A 15,423-nucleotide genomic window follows, 5' to 3' on the forward strand; every position below is an offset into this window, starting at 1 on the left:
GAAGCTATGTATCACCATAGTTGGTGGACATGAATAAAAAAAAAAATGATTTCATGACAGAGCACACAATTTTAAACAACTTCCCAATTTACTTTACATACCTAGATAGGCTCAGGACCACTACTGGGAGCCAGCGGCTGATTGGTGCCTGCATGTATATGAATGCTGTCATTGGCTCAGCTGTGTTCATCTAACTAAGGGAAATTATAAAAAGGATGGGATGGCGCTAAAAAAGCTGGATAAAGTACCACACCTATTTATAAAGAATAAAATATATATAAAAAATAATCTTAATTATAAACAAATGTTTAGAAACATTGCGTTAATATTGTAAAATATTTATTATCTGACATAAAATCAAAAGAATTATATGATGTACAAATAAAATCTTGAAAATCCACTTAAATACAGTAGGGACGTCTCCCCAATTGTAACCAAATTGCCACCTTAATGTCCGTTATAGAAATTCATTTCAAATGTATGTTGGGTTATTCCCGGATAAACAATGTCTCAAATTGTATCAATATTGATAATTAAAAGGCATAGATAAGACTTCAATTACTTTACTAGTAGACATGTGTGATATTAAAAGTGATCCCAGGATAATAGAGAATATCCTTGTATTATAAAACAGCCAGAAATAGACCAAGTTCACAAAGCTCCAATACAGGGACTTTCTCCGCTCTTTAATATGTAGCTTAATCGGTCTAATTCAAAAGTCAGGAGCTGATCTTACCTGCATCCAGCAGATCCGTTCTTACGGCACAATTTTCACTCCGCTGACTGCTCAAAAAACAAATTGTTACCTTTAGAGTCTTGGCGTGTGTCCGTGACTACCGTAGTCCAATCTGTGTCTGATGTTTCCTGCGTCTGTTGCAGGTCTGTCCTTCCAACTCAGTTGTGATCTTATAGAAGGCTCAGAAGCCCGGTGGTCTGTGTCTGGTATTTACCTGCGTCTGTAGCAGGTCTGTCCTCCCAGCACAGCTGTAATCTTGTGAAAGGCTCAGAAGCCTGATAATCACCGTTCTTGTGTACTTGTGTATATCCGCTTTGTTTCACAAAAGAAAAGTCCCGCACTTAGCGTGTATCACGCGCGGTTCAGCTAGGTAAATAGTTTTAGAAATTAAGCAGAAAAGGTTCGTACTTTTGACAGGATAATCAGCTGTTTTTTCTACGCGTTTCACCCGTTCCTCTGGGCTTTTTCAAGATAGACAGCTGATCCTTGAACTCCAGTTTAAAAATCTGTTCCTTTGCTATCGTTGGCTGAATGTTTAATTGTCTTCTCCTTAAGGTGGATTTTCTTTTTAGGTGAAATCCCATTGTTCTCTATGCCTTTGTGTGTAAAGGAATGGTTCCCAGGAAATTTTCACTTTAAGGTGGTATTTGGTTTGATATTAAAAGGTGGCAAATGGTTATAGTAGTTACAATGAATATATCACAATGATTTCAAATAAATATATTGATAACATTATTTACCTTTGATATTGTTTAAAAGAATTACATTGATTCTATAAATAGAGGAATATTTAACTATTAAATTAATTACATTAAATATATAGGTGTGTAAAAAAATATATTAAAACCTTAATATATAGGTCTAACTAAAATAATTTATATATTCATTTGTTGCTACCTATAATGGATCTATTCGTATCTATTAAATATATAATTTTTCATAAAACGATATGTTTATTTAGGTCCCCAAAAAAGGGGACAAATTCATTTCTGAGTTTAATCCTCTTGGATAAAGGGTATCTAATCTAACATCTGATGATACCATTAATTTTAAAATATTCTTTTATATTTGGGATGTATATTTGTGTGCTTTTGTTACTGTATTTGCAGGCCCTACATGTGTTACATGGAAAAAACCCTTTCAATTGATGCCCTGTTAGACTTCGATCAAAATTGGTTCCTCCCTCTTTCTTCAATTCACTGGGAGCTGGTATTTGTTTCACGTTTTTGGCTTTTCTGAATATCATTTTCGGTTTAACTGATAATGAGTCGCCTATCAGGGGATCTTTTTTTAAAATGTGCCAATGCTTGTTAATAATTATTTTTATGGCCATATGGTTCTCACTGTAATCTGTTATAAATGCTATATTAAAGTCATTTTTATTTTCTATAGTGTTGTCCTTTTTCTGATCTTTGTATTATAATAATGTACTTCTATCTGTCTCATAGGCTTTATTTATAGCTTTTTCTAATTCTTGGTTAGTGTATCCTCTATCATTAAATCTCTGTTGAAGTATTTGTACCTGAGTTTCAAAGTCAACTTGTGATGAACAATTTTTTCCGATTCTTAGAAATTGCCCAGTAGGAATGTTCTCCTTCCATCTTTGAAGATGGCAACTTTTTTTATGTATGTAGTTATTGCAATCAACACTTTTGACGTGGGTTTTGGTTGCAAAATCGCCTTTATCTACAAAAATTTCCAAATCTAAAATTTATATTTTTTCTTTGCTATATTCGTATGTGAAATGCAATCCCCTATCATTTCTGTTCATATTGTCAAAGAATAATTTCAAATTATCTTCTGTTCCTCTCCAAATTATTAAAATATCGTCAATGTATCTTTTAAAGAGCCCGAGGTCCGCACCAGGTCCAAACTCTCTGAAAAAATTATCTTCCCAGTTCCCCATGAAAATATTTGCATAACTTGGTGTGAACCTCGTGCCCATTGCTGTACCCTCTAGCTGCAAATAGTATTTGTTATTAATCTCAAAATAATTATTCTCAAGAATAAATTGGATGCTTTTTAGGATAAATTGTCTTTTTTCATTATCTATTTCTTTGTCTTTTTGAAGAGTATTTTCTATTGCTTTTAGGCCCTTCATATGATCTATTACGGTATATAGCGACGTGACGTCACTAGTTGCTATAATGAAATCTTCTCATTTTATGTTGTTAATTAGCTGTAATACTTGTGTTGAGTCCCTTAGGTATGTATTTAGTTTTTGTACATATTTTTGAATAAATATGTCAACATATCTTGACAAATTACAAGTAACAGAGCCTATCCCAGATATGATGGGTCGTCCTGGGGGATTAGTAATGCTCTTGTTGACTTTGGGAAGAAAATAAAAAATAGGGATTCTTGGAAACTTTTGATACATAAAATCATATTCTTTTTCATTTAAAATGCTTTTTTCTTTCCCTTCTTCAAGGATGTTAAGTAAGTTTTTGTTCATTCTATTTGTTGGATTCAAGCCCAATACTTTATATGTTTTCTGATCACTAAGAATCCTATTAGCTTCATTTATATAGTCTATTCGGTTCATAATGACGACCCCGCCCGCTTTGTCGGCTGGCTTTATGATTACTTGTTTGTTTTTCTGTGTTTCTATGATCTCTCTATCTCTTTTTGTTAAATTAAAATTGATTCTATGTTTCTTTAAATCATAATCTCTTAAATCTTTAAGTACCATGTTCTCAAAAGTTTCTAAGTTTGAACCTTTCACATTTAGAGGATAAAATTTCGACTTAGGTTTTAGATTTGTGTGTGTGTTTTTATCTGATTCTGGTTCTGCTTTCGGAAATTTTGTAAATTGTATCTGTTTCTCAACAGGATTTTTGATGAAATATCGTTTCAGTGTGAGCTTCCTAATGAATTGTTTAATGTGAATGTGTGTGTCAAATTTATTCAGAGTTTTGGTAGGGGCAAAGGACATACCCAATGATGATACTTGTTTCTCGTGTTCTTCCAATTTTACACTGCTTAAATTAAAAATTCCATTATGTTCTGTTTTTATCTTACTCTTTTTGCCTCTCCTTCTGTTTTTCCTCCTCTGTGTCCTCTAGCTGTCTTTTTTTTAGATTTAGAGGAGTATACAGCTTTTCTCTTTTTTCTAAAGTCATCAGATTTTGAGAGCTGCCCTCATTCAGAGGGCTTAATTCTAAAAAAGTTTTTCATTTGGGTTGGATGAATGATTTGTATCATCTTGTCTTTCTTCAAAACAAGAAAATCTATTGCTTGTTTCTAATTTCCAACTGTCTGCTCTTTGTCGATGTGATTGATTTGGGTGTGTTCTATCCCTTGATTGTGAGTTTGTATATGAATTTTTTGAATAATTACTTGGATATGTGTTAAAACCTCTATTGTTATTATAATGTCTATGGTTATTAAACCCATGTTTGTTTCCATTGTAATATCTCTCTGAATTATATTGATCCATTCTATAATGGTGTGAATTATAATAATTACATGGATTTGAATAATGATTGGACCTAAAGTTTTGTTGCATCGTGGGATCAAAATTATCATACCCATTATGTTGCATGCGATTATTATTGAATGGTTGTGAATGAAAATTCTCCCCTCTATATTGACCTGCTCTATGGGTTCTTTCTCCGTATGTATTATGATTTCTATATTCATATTCTCTATGTTGTTGTTCTCTGTATTGTTCTTGTTGTTTGTGCTCTCTTTCTTTATCCTTTTTATTATATTGTACAGTTTTCCAATCATTTTTTTGGACATTCTTAACCTCGTCAATTGTGATGTTATCCTCATTTTCCCTATTGGGTTCTATTGTATCAGTTCTATCTCTTTGTAACTTCCTCCATTTTGTGTCTAAAAGTTCATGTTTCAATTCTGTATGGAATTTTGTCTTTCTTTAAAACCCGGGTAATCTTTCTTGGTTTCTAATTTTGATTTTAATTCATTTATCTAAAAATTTATTTCGCCTAATGTTGTAACATATATCAGCCTAATGTCACTATCCCTTTAAGACTTCCTTCTCTGACTGCTGAATTTGGGCAGTATTCACATTCAGCTTGCTTGCCTGCCTGATTAATCATTCATGCACCTGATTACCTCAGCCTCATTTTAAGCCTTCTCAGGTTCAATGTGCTGGGCATTAACATTGAAGTTGTGATCCTGAACAACAGAGGTCTGTGACTATTTCCTGCATGAATTTTACCAACTATTTCAACCTACAGCATTTTCTATTACCAATGCTTAAAATCATCAAATCGCAAGTATCCAAATAATTCCATTTCTGTTTCCTGGACACTGCTTCTTAACAAACTCTGAACTTTATTATAAATCAAGCATACTTTTGGTTACCATCACTCTCTAATTACAACAGCATCTTACTCAGAACTTTATAACTATTTCTCTGCTACAAGTTGTCATTGCTGAAATATCCTGCTGCTATTCAGAACTCTGCATCTTTATGTTCAGTTAAAAGCTTTCATGTGATTCTCCAATATATGTTCAAACAGTAATTGATGCCTTAAACTTAACTTTCACCTGTGCTGCTCTGCTAATTACTGACATACAGCTCTTTATAATATTATGTACTGTGAACCTGCAACAAACCAAGTTTGCATATATATGCACAAACAGTAATTAATGCCTAAACTTGCAGCTTGTCTAAATACCTGTGCAGCTGTGCTTAAAGGGACACTGAACCCAATTTTTTTCTTTTGTGATTCAGATAGAGCATGCAATTTTAAACAACTTTCTAATTTACTCCTATTATCAATTTTTCTTCATTCTCTTGCTTTCTTTATTGAAAAAAGAAGGCATCTAAGCTATTTTTTTGGTTCAGAACCATGGAAAGCACTTGTTTATTGGTAGATGAATTTACCCACCAATCAGCAAGAACAACACAGTGTGTTCACCAAAAATGGGCTGGCATCTAAACTTACATTCTTGCATTTCAAATAAAGATACCAAGAGAATGAAAAGAATTTGATAATAGGAATAAATTAGAAAGTTGCTTAAAATTGCATGCTCTATCTGAATCACGATAGAAAATTTTTGGGTTCAGTGTCCCTTTAACTCTGACATACAGCTTTTTATAATATTATGTACTGTGAACCTGCAACAAACCTTAGTTTGCATCTAAGTGTCAATCTTCTACCAGTTTACTCTGAAGTCTGAACATTCCACATTGCTATATTTTTCTCTCATTGAATCCTGCAGCTACTTCTATTAACTAACTATAAGTCACAGTGAAGTCAGAATATATTGTATACAAATGTTGCACTCTCCATTTCTTCTACATTAACTTCTAGCAAATATGAATCACAGAATATCATCTATCCACGTCCAGGATACTCTTCCCCGGGTCAGGGTTGGTGTCTTCGAATCCCTACCACTGCCCCGAGGGTCTGTTTCCTGAGCACATGTACACCGGATCATGACAGAATGTTAATGCCTAAAAAAGGGATCCGCAGTGGTAGTGGATGCACCGACCCTCAAAGAAAAATAAAAAATTACAACATATCTCAGACCCAAGCAATCCCTAAAGGAAAAACAGAAGATTTTCATACTTTTAAAAATTTAAAGACACAGTACTCCTATTCTAGACAGTCCTCTACTCATGTTCGTGGTTACCATTTTTGTGAAACTGATCCTGAATCTGACTATGAAAATGAAGAGGGTTTAACCATAGCTTCAGCAGAAAAAATTCAGATCTTTAAAGATTTAAAGAGACAGAACCACTTTTCTAGAATTTCATCTGTTCCTCATGTTCGTGATTTCCATTTTGGTGAAACTGATTCTGAGTCTGACTATGTAACTGAAGAGGATGCATTCATAGATTCAGCAGAAAAAAATCAGACCTTTAAAGATTTAAAGAGACAGGACTACTGTTCCAGAATTCAATCTACTCCTCCTGTTTGTGATTCCTATCCTGATGATACCGATTCTGAGTTTGAATATGTCAACAAGGAGGATGACTTCACAGATCCAGCTGAATTGGCATTAGACTGGTATGAGCGCAACTTTAATTCGCCACAAACTCAGACAAAACCTCAACCTATTTGCTATAATGACATCCTTGGTTGTTATATTTACAATATGGATGATACAGACAGCTCCCATCATGAAACCTCTCATGGAAATACTGATCTTCCTATTTCTGATCTTCCCATGGAATCGTTAGATTGGACAGATTCAGAGCCGGAAGAAAAGACATCTGGTTTACAGACTGCTGTTTGGAGAAAAGGTCCCCTAAACTACTATGCAGATTTATTACATCAGAATTATGCATCCAGTGATGAAGAGGATTTCTGTTCTCAACCTGATATAAGGTACTACAAGCCACAATGGCAGCAACCTAAGAAGCCTCATACTGGGAAGAAATATCAGTTATCTAAGCTCTCTAAGAAAAAGAAGAAGAAGAAAGTATTTCTGCCTACAGAAAATCAGAAGTGCAAAGAGGAAACTCAGCCTGAATCTCCTGTTTCAGTTTCTGTTGTGCCAGACCCTCTCTTGCCTCATGACACTGTCAACACCAAGCTGGATGTTGTCTCTAGTCACCATCTGTCTGTTCTTAAAGCATCTAATGGTATCTCTTCTCAGACTCTACAACAACTACAAAAACTGTTTCCAACTATTGATTTCTTGCATCCCACTCATGCTGCCTCAATGTCTATAAATCCTGTGCTAGAAACAAAAGATAATTTTGTTCCAGATATAGTCCCTGGAGAATTTAGCTCTGATATTCAAACTCAAATAAGTATGCCTGCTGAACCCCAGACAACTTCTCAGTCAGAATCGTGTGTCACAATTCCTCTGCATCTACCTGAGTGTGGCATATTTCAGTACACTTCACCTTCTCAAAATTCTTCTGTTACTGCATCTAAGAAATTGTTTCCCTTGGGAGATACTTTGCACCAACCTACATTTTCTACTACATCAGTTTCCTGTACAGGAATTCCTGATACTGAATCCTGTGAGGACAACATTGAACCAAGTTCGCAAGTGGACATTCTTGACCCTGAAACTTGTACAAAAGTTCTTCAAGAAGATTCCCCTGTGCCCATTCCTGTTCCTGTTTTCCATTATTATACTACTAAACCTGACATCAAGGTGGACTCTCCTGTTTTTGACCCTGGTATGTGTATTCCTTTGTTTAACCCAGAAATGGGTGTAATAATACTTGATCCTGAAGATAGCCATGCCCTCTACTCAGAAGCGAGTATGGTTCTTGGCTGTAAAGTGGGTCTTGTTAATTCTTCGTTTATGAACCCTGAAGAAAGCCTTGCCCTCTGCTCAGAAGAGAGTATGGTTCCTGGCTCTAAAGTGGGTTCTTTTCCTTTCTCTATAGTTGAACCTTGCCCTGGCATGGGCATTCCTTCACCCGATCCTACTGAGGATATTCCTGAACCTTGCCCAGATGTGGGTACTTCTGAACCTTGCCCTGGCATGGGCATTCCTACACTTGATCCTATTGAGGATATTCCTGAACCTTGCCCAGATGTGGGTATTCCGGAACCTTGCCCTGGTGTGGGCATTCATATACCTGTTCTTAGTGAGGACACTTTTGATTCTGAATCCAGTAAGGAGACATTTCATATTGAATTAGAAGATGGCAAGAACTGGACAAATCTTGCACTCTACACTCCTATCTCCTACTTTGAAGAAAGCCCTGCTATTGCATTAGAAGTGGCTATAGCTTTTTCTTTTGGAGTATATCTAATCCTCAGCCAAGAGGTTAATTCTGAGGATACTCAAATCTCTGACCCAAAGGTGGTTAATCTGGTTATCAATCCAGAATACTGCATCTCTATTTCTGAAGCTAAGGAAAGCCTATTCATATCTCTAGGACTGGCTGCCTTTTCATTGGCTATGTACATGGTCATCTATCATGAAGAACATCCGCCTATCTACCCTCAGGATGATTCTGTGGTAGGAACCTCATTGTATGCTACGTTCATGCATTCTCACGATGACTACAAAAAAGTTGACTTCAAGTTTTGCTCTCATCATTTTCAAGTTCTTTTGATACCTGAATTACATGGCCTTTACTTCGTCATTCAACTTTTTCAAGAGATCTCCAACCCTCCTTTCTTGATTTCCAATTGGACTCACTACCTCCATACACTTACTACCGGTTCTCCATATCATTTTTGTTCTCTCTCCTTTTGGATTGTGTTGGGCGCCCGGAGGTTGACTTTGAGGAGGGCGATCTGTAACATATATCAGCCTAATGTCACTATCCCTTTAAGACTTCCTTCTCTGACTGCTGCATTTGGGCAGTATTCACATTCAGCTTGCTTGCCTGCCTGATTAATCATTCATGCACCTGATTACCTCAGCCTCATTTTAAGCCTTCTCAGGTTCAATGTGCTGGGCATTAACATTGAAGTTGTGATCCTGAACAACAGAGGTCTGTGACTGTTTCCTGCATGAATTTTACCAACTATTTCAACCTACAGCATTTTCTATTACCAATGCTTAAAATCATCAAATTGCAAGTATCCAAATAATTCCATTTCTGTTTCCTGGACACTGCTTCTTAACAAACTCTGAACTTTATTATAAATCAAGCATACTTTTTGTTACCATCACTCTCTAATTACAACAGCATCTTACTCAGAACTTTATAACTATTTCTCTGCTACAAGTTGTCATTGCTGAAATATCCTGCTGCTATTCAGAACTCTGCATCTTTATGTTCAGTTAAAAGCGTTCATGTGATTCTCCAATATATGTTCAAACAGTAATTGATGCCTTAAACTTAACTTTCACCTGTGCTGCTCTGCTAATTACTGACATACAGCTCTTTATAATATTATGTACTGTGAACCTGCAACAAACCAAGTTTGCATATATATGCACAAACAGTAATTAATGCCTAAACTTGCAGCTTGTCTAAATACCTGTGCAGCTGTGCTTAACTCTGACATACAGCTTTATATAATATTATGTACTGTGAACCTGCAACAAACCTTAGTTTGCATCTAAGTGTCAATCTTCTACCAGTTTACTCTGAAGTCTGAACATTCCACATTGCTATATTTTTCTCTCATTGAATCCTGCAGCTACTTCTATTAACTAACTATAAGTCACAGTGAAGTCAGAATATATTGTATACAAATGTTGCACTCTCCATTTCTTCTACAATAACTTCTAGCAAATATGAATCACAGAATATCATCTATCCACGTCCAGGATACTCTTCCCCGGGTCAGGGGTTGGTGTCTTCGAATCCCTACCACTGCCCCGAGGGTCTGTTTCCTGAGCACATGTACACCGGATCATGACAGAATGTTAATGCCTAAAAAAGGGATCCGCAGTGGTAGTGGATGCACCGACCCTCAAAGAAAAATAAAAAATTACAACATATCTCAGACCCAAGCAATCCCTAAAGGAAAAACAGAAGATTTTCATACTTTTAAAAATTTAAAGACACAGTACTCCTATTCTAGACTGTCCTCTACTCATGTTCGTGGTTACCATTTTTGTGAAACTGATCCTGAATCTGACTATGAAAATGAAGAGGGTTTAACCATAGCTTCAGCAGAAAAAATTCAGATCTTTAAAGATTTAAAGAGACAGAACCACTTTTCTAGAATTTCATCTGTTCCTCATGTTCGTGATTTCCATTTTGGTGAAACTGATTCTGAGTCTGACTATTAGACATGTGCGATTCGTTTCGTACCGAATTCAAATTCGTCCGAATTTTGTAGAATTCGTAGCTTCGGGCCGAATCGAATATCCGAATGAAATGGTTTCCGAAGAAAACTAATCCGAATGAATTTGTTCCGAAATCTTCGAATCGTTCAGACGTATTCATTGTGATTCGGATGTGTGTGGCGCATTGATTTTTTTATTTACAATTTTACATGTGACGCAGTTCGATTTTTAGTTACACGTGACGTATCGTTACGTAACTACTAATCCGAATGCATTTGTTCCGAAAAATTCGATTCATTCCGATATATTCGTTTTCATTCGGACGTGCGCGTGGCGCAGTTTTCAAATGATTTCTTCAAATAAATCTTATTATTAAATCCAAAGAACCACAAAATAGTTAGAAGAAAGTGAGATCTGAATGATTATGTAATTATTTATTGAACAAATGAAAATATAAAATATTTATTTTGGTTTTTGGACTATCATGGTATACTAGTAGTAATAACGAGTGACAACGAATCGATTCGAATTGATTAGTTTATTAAAATGAGTGTAGTATCATATATCTTCTTGTCCAATCAGATCATTCATTTTTTGTGGGGGGTTGGATTCTGTCACAGTGATAGTTTTCTGGTCCAATAATTAATATTATTATAATTTTGTGGGTTGGATTACTGTCACACGCAGTGCAATGTGCTAGCTTTTCCTCAAGGGCTGTGCTTATCTGTGCTGTGTGTTAATCAGAAGGCAGACATTATCAGACTTCCATTCTGGTGTCAGCATTGCAGCAGAAGACAATCCCTGAACTTGTTGGGAAGTTGAACAGTTACAGAAGAAGAGAAGAAGGCACAGTGTCCTAGAGATTAACTGGTCTGCGTATTTGTGCTTATTATATTATTATTTTTGGCTGAAATTGTGACTCAAGGGAGAGGAGAAAGTTTAACAACAGTCAAATATATTATATTTCCTTATCTTATAGTTCTTTCATTAATATTTGATTGTTATTATTTAAAACTTCTCACTAGAGTACTAGTTAGTTAGTATAGTTAGTTAAAAATAAATATTCTAATTGTGTACTATTCTATTGATTGTGTTGTGTGACTTTTTGGAGTTCTTCTATCTGTAATGAGCTGAGCTGAGCTCACTGCAATTATTTTGTTTTTTTTGTTTGAGACAGAGTTGTGTGTGTGTGTGTGTGTGTGTGCTGTCTTAAAATTTAAAGTTAGATAACAGGCACACAGGTTGGTTGCTGAATGATGATAGCATTTTATTTTTATTTTTGAACACATCAGCAAAAGACACAGACATCACCCTTATTTACTCTTTGTGGATAAATCTATTATTTGTTTTGTGTGTGTGTGTGTGTATGTATACTTTTCATTTGTAGTTTGATATCCCCACACAGAATTTAATAACAATTTTTTGTTTGTTTAACTGTAGTATAATTTATTTTCTGCGCTGTAAACGTATATAACATTACAGGCACATTTTTTATTTTTGCATAGGATTTTTTTTGGTGTGTGTGTATGTATACTAGTCATCATTTTTGATATATATCCACACACAATTTAATTTCATTTTTTTTGTCTGTTTAATTTATCAGAGTTCTATCTTTATTTGCTTTGCTGTCTTCCTATATTACATTACAGCAGGCACACTTGTCCTTTAGTTATTTTTTTTTTTTTTTTTTGGAACACATCAGCATCATCAGAACTAGACACATTATCCAATCTGTATTATTGGCTAAATCTATACTAATAAAATAATTAGTATTATTTATTTTTTCAATTTTTATTTTTTAAATATATATAGACAACTACCTATTTATAATGGATAGTCCTCCCCCACCTCATGTTCCTCAAACAACCAGTAGCAGTGTCACAGTAACCACCAGTGACACTACATGTGTACCGTTACTGTCTGTGTCAAATCCTTCCACAGAATCCACATCCTCATTGCCAGGCACAGACATTTCTCATCCACCCTCCACACGTGAAACCTCATTTAGGTCTCACAATAGACCTGATACTACAAAGGAGAGGCAAATGAAGCAGCCTCAGGTAAAGCTTACTGGTTCAAGCAGAGCTAGCAGCAGCAGTAGTCAAAGCACTCGTAGACTCACTAGCGGTAGTACTAGTAGTCATCTGAGTCCACCCTCTAAATTTCAAAGGGCTGTAAGTAAAAATTCAAGGTCACAATCCTCTAGCAGGGTTGATAGGTCCTCCTCTGAGACCAGGCAGCAGTCCGCATTTCGTCGGCGTCTTAATTTTCCGGATCTTCCCCCCAAAACAACTAGTACAATCACTAGTGCCAGTTGTGTCACCACCTCTGCTATGTCCAGTTCTAGTACCGTGTTGCCAACTAAAATGTTTTACAGTAGAAGCCAAACAGTACCAACGCAGGCTTTTTCCAGTGAACATTCATTTAAGCAGCCCAAACGTGAAGTATTTGAGTATGAGGAAGACAAAATTTCTCATGCTGATGCTGCTGCCACCACCACTGCTACTGCCAGTGCCAACATTACTGATAGCCCATCTGCTTTTGATATATGTGAAGAGGGCACCAGTAGTCACCAGGGAGAAGAGGGCTCCCCAACATATGTCGCTAGTGATAAATCCATGTTTACTGACATGGATGAATCAGCATCATCTCATAATTTTGAACCAGATGATCAAATTCACTATTCACCTACCCATCATTCACAGTATTCTATAGATCTGTATTCCTCTCCGTCTCCAACATCGTCACCACGAGTGTCACTGAGCTCTCCAATAGCTTCTGTTGAGTCTCCCAGCCAGATTGTAGTTAGTGCACCCGCCACTACTGGTAGGCCACTAACCTCCTCCATTCCCGCCATCCCTTCAATGTTTAGGCCTCCTCCTGTTACATCACAGAGAGAAGGCCATGAAATAACAAAAAGAAAAGAAGTTGCTACAGCATGTGCGGCAAAAGAAACTGTCACAAAAGATTCTTCACTGCACAGTGGCAAAGGTACCCGTCGTGCACAAGTGTGGCAGCATTTTGAGGCTATTGGTGATGGTCGCCAAGCCAAATGCAAATTGTGTGGTAGGGAAGTCAGCCGGGGTAGAGTGTTGGGGCATCTGACCAATTCAGGAATGAACCAACACCTTCGCACCCATCACAAGCCAGTGGTGTTAAGGGAAGAAAGTGGTGTATCTGCTCCAGCCAGCACTACTAGGGCAACTACTACTAGCAGTGTCACAGTCACCACCAGTAGGAATCACAAGGGGCATGGTGATCATGCCTCTTCTGGTGCAGCTGCTATCAGTGTCAGCCAACATCCCATGAAATCCACCCAGCCCACAATGGAGCAATTTGGTGTACATTCCAGTCGCATGTCAAGACAGCAGGTGCGAAAAATTACACGCCTCATTGGCCAGCTCATAGCGGTTGGAGGGGTTCCTTTAAATATGGTGGAAGGGGACCCCTTTAAACAACTTATGGAGGCAGTTGTACCCCATTATAAAGTTCCTTCTCGTACCACATTCAGTAGATCTGTAATTCCCTCACTTTACAGATCATGCGTTGTTGTTTTGAAGGAGGAGCTGGTAAAGGCTGCTGGACAGTCAGTGCACTTCACCACTGACCTATGGAGTGCTCCTAGTGGCCAACATGCCTTCCTGTCTTTGACGGCACATTGGTGGCTGCCAAATGTGTCACCACCAGTTATATCAGCCAAAAGTTCAGGCTCAAAAACCTCAGACTCAGTGACTGGTGCAGTAGCCAAGGGGTACCGCTCCTTTCTCCTGCATGCTGAGGTGATGGATCATCAGCACACCTCACAGAACATCCGACATGTACTGAGTAATATGGTGGCTCAGTGGCTAGGAGAGCAGGCAGGGACAAAGGTACAAATAGGTTTTGTTGTCACCGATGCGGCAGCCAATATGCTAAAGGCGCTACGGGATGGCGGGTTTGTGGGTATACGCTGTTCGGCACATGTACTGCATCTTGTTGTTAAGTTTGCCCTCGATCACGATACTGGAAGGTTGGCAACACTTTTTGAGTGTTGCCGAAAAATAGCTGGCCACTTCCATCATAGTGTCAAAGATAGCCATCTCCTTAGGCAGGAACAGAAAAATTTTGGACTTGCAGAGCACCGGCTCAAACAAGATGTGAGTACTAGATGGAACTCCACATTAGATAAGCTGGAGCGTATATTTGAACAGCAAAAGGCAATCCATGCAATGGCATACAAACAGTCCATTGGCATTGACAGACCACTGGGCAGGGATGACTGGGCCATGATTGAACAGGTAGTGGCAGTCCTCACACCTTTTCGGGCGGTGACAGAAAATTTAAGTCAAGAGAACGCTAGCCTGGCAAAAGTCATTCCCCTCTTCACTCACCTCTCTAACCTATTAGATCATTTCCTTACTAATAGGGAAGTATTGCCTGGTGGTAATCTTCATGATGATGTTGCTGCCCTTGTAAGGAGGTTGAAGGAGCAACTGACTCAGCGCGTAAAAGAGTGCATCGACAGTAGCCCTCACTATATGCTAGCCACACTTTGTGATCCTAGAGTAAAGGGAAAGATAGCACTCTGTACAAATACCTTGACCTCATGGCGGGACAAATTGATACAGAGGGTGCGTGATAGACAAAAAAAAATGTCACCTGTAGAGGAAGATGAAGAGATGACAGAGTCTGATAGTGAGACTCTGTCACCCAAAAGCTCTAGCACTGCTGCTTGTCCTCGTCCCACCACAGCAGCTACTTTTTGGGCTGATACACTGGGCACATTGGTTGGAGACATTAGAGATCCCCCAATGAAAGAGAGCAATGCTGCCGACACGGTTAAGCTTTACCTATCTCAACCTCCCCTGCCCCCCAGTACTGATCCCTTGACATTTTGGGATGAAAAGAGGTATTTGTGGCCTGTCCTGTCTGTGGTAGTCCAAGAGCTACTTTCCTGTCCCCCAACCAGCGTCCACAGTGAACGTGTATTTTCAATCACAGGAAATACACTTTCACCTCATCGTGCACAGTTGTCCCCCCATCTCCTGGAGCAGATGACATTTTTAAAA

Source organism: Bombina bombina, chromosome 3, assembly GCF_027579735.1.
Source record: "Bombina bombina isolate aBomBom1 chromosome 3, aBomBom1.pri, whole genome shotgun sequence".
Classification (NCBI taxonomy): domain Eukaryota; kingdom Metazoa; phylum Chordata; class Amphibia; order Anura; family Bombinatoridae; genus Bombina; species Bombina bombina.